The sequence below is a fragment of the Strix aluco genome, unplaced genomic scaffold (assembly GCF_031877795.1).
Source record: "Strix aluco isolate bStrAlu1 unplaced genomic scaffold, bStrAlu1.hap1 H_2, whole genome shotgun sequence".
NCBI lineage: Eukaryota > Metazoa > Chordata > Aves > Strigiformes > Strigidae > Strix > Strix aluco.
The window spans coordinates 725986-734698 of record NW_027436667.1 but is presented as its reverse complement, the minus strand read 5'-3'; positions in this window follow the sequence as shown (position 1 = coordinate 734698).

The window sequence follows — 8713 nt, the reverse complement described above, 5'->3', positions numbered from 1 at the left end:
GTCCTGTTCCCAGCATACGGGATGGAGGGATATGCCCCCCTGCTGCTGCAGCCCAGAGCCCCTGCTGGGTGCTCTACACCCGCTGCCTTTCCTCTAGCGCTGACCAGCTCTGCTCCAGGTTCCTCACCCCTTGCTCCCTGCTGGGGACTTGAAGGGGACCCTGCCACAAGGATGGCAGCACCACATCCTCTGGCAGCCCTCTGCTCCCTCTGAACCTCAATGTCACACGGCTCCCAGAGGGGAGCTGGGAATGTCCTGGTGAGACGAAAGGAACGGGAGGGTGGCCCTGGGCAGTGGGATGGCCTGGCTGGGGGGAATTCTGCACCAACCCTGCACTGTTCTCCTCTCTTCAGCTGGGCAAGAACAGGCACACAGCCAAGGACTATCTGTGCCAGAGCCGGCCATACCTGTAGAGCCTGCAGGAGCCCTTGAGGCATGAGGCTCTGAGGTTCATCGGTGAGCCACGAGCCCTAGGGCCCTTCCCTTTTCCAGGGTCCTGATGCAGTAAGTCAAGAGCCCTAATGACTCAGTGTAGGGCCCAGGAACCTGTGGAGCACCCAGTCACCTGGTCCCACTCCTTCCTGCACAGGTGGGGCTGGAATGAGGCTCATCAGTCCTACACCCCCAGTGTTGCACCACAGGAGCCCCCCAGGCTCAGCCCTTCCTGGAGGAGCTGTGCTGCCAGGTGGGTTGGACAGTGAGGTCCCTGACAGGCTGCGTGTCCCTCGGGCTCACTGGGCAGCACGTGGTGGAGCAGTGTGAGAAGATCCAGGGCCTCTGCAAGGGCAGTGGGGTGTCAGTGGGGGCTGGTGCAGAGGATGAAGGACTGGCATTGAGCTCTGCCCTATCTAGGGTGAGGGGGGTCTGCTCTCAGTACCTCGATGGGGAGGGGGATATTTCAGTGAGATGGGGAACTAGGAGATTAAAATAGGATATAGAAATTAGGCACTTAAGAAATGAAGATATAACTTAGTTTAGAGATAAAGATGGAAGACTTAGATATCAGGCTGGGGGCTAGAGGCCCATTAGTTAAAAGATAACTAAGATTGAATAGGATAATAGATCATAGTCAATGGGCCAGAGAGCAGAACAATATGGAAACCTTGATTAATGGAAGCTGTGAGGGAATGCTTCCTGATAGAATAGGAAGACAGCCCTAAAAACTGGTCAAAACCAACATTATGGTCCGGCCTGAGTCCAGGAGCCTATAGAGACTGTGCGAGGAACAGAGGTAAAAAGTTCAACAGTGAGGAAGAGGCGCTACTTCATCTCTGTGACTCCAGCCCACGACCACCTAGACACACTGCGCAGACATGACTAGGAGGAGACCGGGGCGGAACATATGTAAAAGACTTTCAGGCTCATTATAATACGAAGCGGGGGTAGGTCATGCATATGTATAGGTGTATTGTGAATATGTGATGCTTTGTAGCATAAAGCCAAGACAAGGTGCCACGACAGGTGCACACGTTTGTGGTGGAGTGATCCCCTGTGCGTCTCAGCGCTGAATAAACATACCGACTTTATAACCTTATAGGTTGTGGAGTCATGTTTCCGCAAGTCATAGGGGCTCCTGGGTATTCCTGACCAGCAACCTCCAGCTGAGCCACCCATCCCCTTGGTCCCTCCTGGCCATGGGAAGAGATGTCCACAATGGGCTCTGCCTGGAGGGGGAGGCCAGGCTCTCCACAGATACAGGCGGGTCTCTCACTTCTATTTCTTTGTTCCCTCAGTCCTTCAGGGCTTGAGGGAAGACACCAGCCCCTTGATCTCTTCCCTGGCAACTCAGATGCTCCTGATATGGAAAAAAGGAAGGCTGACATCAAGGCTTAACGTAGGATGGCTGTGCCTCAGGCTGCAGGGGGGGCACGGAAAAAATGGCACTCTGCCCCAAGAGACAGGTCTGCTTGAGCAGTGCTAAAGCAGCAGTCCCAGACCCAGGGTGCTCTGCAATCTGTGAACACGTGAGGCTGCTGTTAAGCTCCTGGCATCTCCTCCTGCCCACAGACCTGCTCCATTCCTTGGGCACATCCCGTCCCCATTGCTGTGCTACCATTCACCCTGTTGTGCTTTTCCCAAAGAAGGACTCCTCCTTCTTCCACAGGTGTGTGTATCTTCTCTTTGTGAAGAGTAACAGGAAAGAAACCTACCCCAAAATAATCAGCACTGTCCTGAGAGTGGCAAGACATCTGCTCTTTCAAGAAGTCCCTGCCAGTGTAGAGCATACCCACTGAGAAAAAAAGCCTGAGAAAGAGATAAAAGTTAGCAGGGGGAGTGGAGGCCCTCCAAGCTAAGGAATGTCTCAAACACTCGCAAGATGAAGCTATAGTCACAGGGTGGATAGTTTGGAGGTTGCAGCTGATAAGGCTGCCCCAATAACACAAGATGCAGCTGGAGGAGGGAGCCCTGTGGAGACAGGACGGTTCTGCTCTGAGGCACCTGGTCAAGTTCAAAGGACCATCTGTTCAGTGAATGACCTTTGCTTCATTATCCACGAAATGCATATTAAAGTTAATATCCCTGAATATGCTAACGAAGACTTATGAAATAATGCTAATTACATCATCCCATGAAACACCTTACCCCTCCCCATCCATGGGATATATGGGTATGTGGGTTGACCTAGGGGACAGACCCAAGGAAAGTGTGTATAAATCGAGGGGGGGAAAAGGAGGGGGGTGGGGAGGATAGGCCTGGAGAGTGCACTGAAGCAAAGAAGACGGATGCCTCCTGGAACCCTCGCTGGCAGGACTGACACAGGAACCCAGACCAGTGATCTCTATTCCTCTATTCCCTCCATCTCCCTCCTTTCCTTTTTCCCCTTTTCCTTTACTATCATTAAGCAATGCAAGACATACTGTATTGCTTGCCACAACTCATTATATACTTAGCCAATTATCATGTGTTTAATTAGTACATTGTGGGTAGTTAACAAATGTTTGGATTTTGAGACTTGTCTCGCTGTTGTCCACTCCGTTGGGGATTTACAAATCTGAGTAATTTGTCTTCCTTGTCTGAGAGGGACGTGACACCCACACACTTTGACACAAAGTGAAGTAGAGGAGCAAAATCACCACCCTTGACCTGCTGGCCAAACTTCTTTTTAGGCAGCCCTGGATATGGTTGGCTTTCTGGGCTGCAGGCACAAATTGCTGGCTCTTGTCCAATTTTTCATCCACCAGTATCCCCAAGTTCTCCTCAGAGCTACTCTCAATTCATTCATCACCCTGTCAGTGCAGGACCTTGCACTCTGCCTTGTTGAACTTCAAGAGGTTCTCATGGGCCTGAAAGTCAAGTCTGTCAAGGTCCCTCTGGATGACATCCTTTCTCTCAAGAGTGTCAACTGCACCACTCAGCTTGGTCGTCATCTCCACACTTGCTGAGGGTGCACTCAATCCCACTGCCTATGTCGTTGATGAAGATATTAAATGGTATTGGTCCCAGTACAGACCCTTGAGGGACACCTCTTGTGGGGCATTGAACCATTGACTGTAACCCACTGGACACAGCCATCCAGCCAATTCCTTATTCATCTAACAGGCCCTCCATCAAACCCATCAAATGCAGAAGCCCAGTAGATGTCCTCTATAGCTCATCCCTTGTCTACTGATGCACTCACTCCATTGTAGAAGGCCACCAGATTAGTCAGGCACGATTTGACCTTGGTGAAACCATGTTGGCTGTCTCTAATCAGGATGGATCTTGTTCCAGGAAGATCTGTTCCATGATCTTACTGGGCACGGAGGTAAGGCTGACTGGTTGGTAGTTCCCAGGGTCCTCCTATCAGCCCTTTTTAGAAATGGGCCTGAAGTTTTCCTTTTTCTATCACTGGGTACTTGAGGAGTCACTGGGGACTTTACAATGGACACGCAATGAACCCACGCGAGAACAAATGCCATCAGCTATTCCTGAAGGTACCATGATGGCATGTGGGACAGACAGTGTCTAGAGGTCATTTCACGTTGAGAGTAACATCCCCTGGGAAACACCTGAATGCAGCACTGGGATGTGTTTCCTTGAAATGAAGGATCCTCTGTCAGTTCTCCATGTCTTGGGGCATAACAGTCAAGTGCAGAGCAGGGCAATACACCCCAGGGTTGAGGTGCCTCCCAGCCTCCTGGGAGTGGCAACCAATTGCCAAAGAGACACTAGGACTGCTGCAATGTGCTGCCTCTGCATGTGGAAGGACTCATGTCTCTGAACACCCCTGTGTACAGGAAGAGGACATGAGGCCAGCTCAGATGCTGACACCTCAGAGCCCTGACATTTCTCTGTGTGACTCCAGGAACAATTCCCACCATCCCAGTGAGATTTATCTCACCTGCCTTGGAAAGGCTCATTGCCATTTCCTCTCTCTGCTCTGATAGTCTCCCCTGCCTTTCTGGCCTGTGCCTTCCAACGCACAGTATTAAAGAAGCACAGCTGTGGAGCATCACACATGTGCAGTCAGAGGGGTTCTGCAAGCATGAGCATCATTGCTCTCTAGAAGGCAGCAGCTCTCACCTTTCAGAAGACGCAGAGCACATTGAGGGAGGATGAATACACTCAGAGGCACACATACCTCCATCTCCTTATTTCACCTCTCTGAACTTCCTTCACAATTTCTTTAAGCAGCTAACAAGGAAACAATATTCTTCCTCACAGGTGCTCTACCAGGTAAGATTGACAAGAACAATTTAACATCTTGCATGGAGAAAGAGGACCCATAAAATCAGGCATCATTGACGGACTTTCCCCTACTGTAAATGTGAAAGGTATCCAATCCTTTGACAAGTCACTTCCTCCTCTCTCTCATGACCTGCCTTGAGATTGTAGTTGGGAACATCCTCATTATTGGGCTGTTGGTGCAAATCCAGCTCTGTAAAACCGCATGGCTGCCTTCCTGGGGGATGTGTCCTCCCTGGAACCTGCCACAGCTCTACCACCACGCCCCAGCTGCTGGCCAGATTTCTGGCTGGGAACGGCACCATCTCGGCTCACACCAGTGTTAGTACTGTTTCCTGCACCTTTTGCATGGACAGAGGGTTTACTGCTGGTGATCACATTCTGTGGTCAGTACTTGGCTGTATGACACCACATGTTATCTGAAAGACTCATGACCTGGAAGGTCTGTCTCCAGCAGCTGCCCCTTGGCTAGGGTGATTTCTGTCACCTACAGCAATTTCATTCTTGTCCCAGATATGGTTCAGTGGCCCAAAGGTGCTGGACGTCACCTGTGATCTCACCCCATTGCTGGAGCTCTCCTGCAGCAACACTGCGACACTCAAGCTCTTTGCTTTCATAACATGCTTTTTAGATCCAGTCCTCCCTTCCTGTTCACATGGGCATCCTATGCTTGCATCAGAGCTGCCACCCTGGGGCAGCTCTCCTGCCCAGCATGGCCAGGCCAGGCATAAGGCCTTCTCCACCTGCTCCTCTCACTTCACTCTTTTCTACAGCACCCTCATCCTTTCTTTGTGATGCCCAGAACAGCCCTCCTGATAATGTCTGTCAGAGCCCTTTTCCTGCACCATTCTCATGCCCCCACTCAATCAACTCATCGTGATCAGAAAGTTTCCAGGGGAAGAGAAGCACCGAGAAAAACACTCAGGAAGGCTGTGAGCTGTTCAGAGAGCCCATTGGAGTTGTGGGCCTGCAGGAAGAAATCACTACTAGCCCTCTTTTGAACCAGCCCAGAGGACCTGGAAAGATCTGTGCTGTGTCCTGGACACTCCCCTGGAAGTGCAGGATATGGAGAAGGCTTCTGGTGTGGGAATGTGCAGACAGAGCTGGCCGGTGTCATTGTGAGACCTCTTACAAACATATTAGAAGGGGCAGAGCAATCAGAGGAGTTCCTTGGGACTTGTGAAAGCCACACATCAAACCCATGTCCAAGGAAGGCAGGGAGGAGAATTGGGAGAATTACAGACAGGTCAGCTTCACCCTGGGAATGTGATGGGGTAATTGTTCGTCAGCCATCTCCAGGCACTTGAGGAATGTGCCTTACCTTTGAAGAGGTAAGATCTGTTCAGGTAATGTTGACGCTACTGCAACACTGACTGTGAAAACATTCAGGATAGACCTTTACCCTATCTCCAACCAGTAACCTTAAGCCCTAACACTACCTTTAAGTGCTACCCCTCACATTGAAAAGAATCCCCTACTGAAATCCCTAACCTTAACCTTACCTGAAAGGCAAAGCCCAAACCCATAACCCCGTACCCTTATTCATACTCCATTTCTTAACCTTTGACAGAGACACCGCGTGATGAGCTGCCCCCTGCTCTGCTGCAGGGGAGGAGGAAGAGAAATCAGGAGGAAGGCTGTGCCGAGGAAGAAGACAGGCTGGGGGGAAGGTGTTTTTAAGATGTGGTAATACTCCTCACTGTCCCACTCTGTCTGTTAATGTTGTTGTTGTTAGTGTTTGAATTAAATTGATGTTTCTTTTCTTGCCCTAATGAGTCTGTCTTTTGCCCATGGCCATAATGGGTGAGTCATCCCTCCCTGTCCTTAATTGATTCCCGAGCCTTCTGTTGCATTTTTCCCTTCCCATTCCTGAGACGGAAGGCGTGAGTGAAAGGCAGAACTGGCCAGGGATGTGAAGACTAGCTGTCATGACCTTGAAATAGCGGGGTCCCAGTTCCCGAGAGGAGTGAGGAAGCAGATTAGAAGACTGTAGATGCCAGACATCAGAGGAGAAGCCTCTGGCCTATTCTGGGGAATTTTAGTGATGGTCTCACGGTCAGCAGCACTGAAGGGAAGCAGAGCTCAGGACAACTGGCCTTCAAGGAGAGCATCTTCCAAGCTTGGCAGTGGTCTGTATCAAAACTCAGTTGAAACTGAGTTCAAGAGCATCATAACAAGTGTTTACTCCTTAAGAATTAGTTAAAGAAGTAGCAAAGAGAATGTGTGAGCACTGCTACATGTAGTGAGGGTAGGTGGAGAAAGATCTGAGATACTCTATGTCCTCTTCTCCTCAGTCTTCACCAGCAAGGTCTCCCAGGCTTTTGTGCCTCAAGGCAGGACACTGGAGGTCAGTGGTCAGTGGTGAATGAAAACCAAATCAGGGGCTACTTGATCAAACCCAACCCTTACCAGTCCACAGGACCAGAGGGCCTGCATCCCAGGGTGCGGAGAGAGCAAGACGATGTCACAGTGAGGCCACTCTCCATCATCTTTGAAAGGTCATGGAGACTGGGGACACTAACTGGAGATTACTGAGATCACATAATCTGTAATCAGAAAAAGTAAGGAAAATGGAAAAAAGATAAATTCCTTCCTACTGATATTGAGTATTGAAACTTTTCACATTGACTATACTCCTGAAACCTCTCAAATTAGCCACATAAGATGTGAGGAATTAAGGAAAGCTATGCCCAGAGACTTGACTTGTCAGGGTGTTTTGCATGTTAATGATCCCTCTGGTGCCAAGTTCTTGAACTACAGATCCTGAAAGAATATTAAACAAACCTCTGGAGAACTAGAAGTCAGCAGCAAACCTTCATGTCTCTGAGGGTATTATCATGCCCTGCTGAGGGCCACCAGTGAAGAGATTATGGAGGGAAAAACCAGAGAAGGTGACCATCTCTGGGGGCTGAGGAAGAAGGAAATCAGAGGTGATGGAACCAGGCAGAAAAATGAATGTGGAGGTGGCTATGAAAGAAATATCGGGAAGGGTTCTTAAACGATCCCAGGAGTGAAATTAAGACACAAACAAGGTCAGATGCCATACAACCTTGTTCACTTTATTTGCTGTAACAATTAGTTATAGCGATACGACAGAGGAAAAGAAGAGGAAAGTCAAAATCCCTAAGCAAGAAAAACAGTAGATATGCAGCTAATTACCACCACCACTAGGGATCCAGCGATGTTCCATTGGCTCGGGCTCGGTGCAGGTGATGGTGCTCCAAGCTCCGCTGAGGTCCTGGCTCCAAGCAACAGGTTTCAAAGAAGGTGCCCCCGAGGGAGGAGTACACAGTCCTTTTATTGTCCCAGTCCCCTCGACCTTTTCCAAAAGCATCTGCCCATTTCGTGCCAGCCTGCACGTCTCATCCTGATCATGGGGCTCCTGGTCCCGTGGTCCTCCATGTGCAGATGCCCAGGCGCTGGTCATGCCGGCCTGTGTGTCTCCAGCACCCTGATTTAGCTTCGGGCGGATGTCGTGGTTTTGTCTGGGACCCTTTGTCTCCTTCAGAACGTACTCCTCCATGGCAACAGGGTGCCGAGGCCAGGAAATGGTGGTGGTGCAACAGCAATGTTGAGACAAACAAAGTTTAACACAGTTCCTTACAAGGTTATCAAGTCCAACCCCCTGCAATGAGCAGGGACATCTGCAACTAGATCAGGTTGCTCAAAGCCCCCTCCAAACTGACCTTGAATGTTTCCAGGGATGGGGCATTTTCAACCTCTGGGCAGCCTGTTCCAGTGTTTCACCACCCTCATTATAGAAATGTTCTTCCTTATATCTATCTGTGAAACAGTCTCCCTCCATCTTTCTTTTAAGCCCCCTCCGAGTACTGAAAGGCAGCAATAAGGTCTCCCTGAAGCCTTTTCTTCTCCAGGTTGAACAATCCCTCTGAACATTTTTGTGGCCTCCTCTGGACCCTCTCCAACAGGTCGATGTCTCTCCTGTGCTGAGGACCCCAGAGCTGGTCACAGTACTCCAGGGGGGCCTCAGCAGAGCAAAGGGGCACCATCCCCTCCCTCGACATGCTGGCCACACTTCTTTTGATGC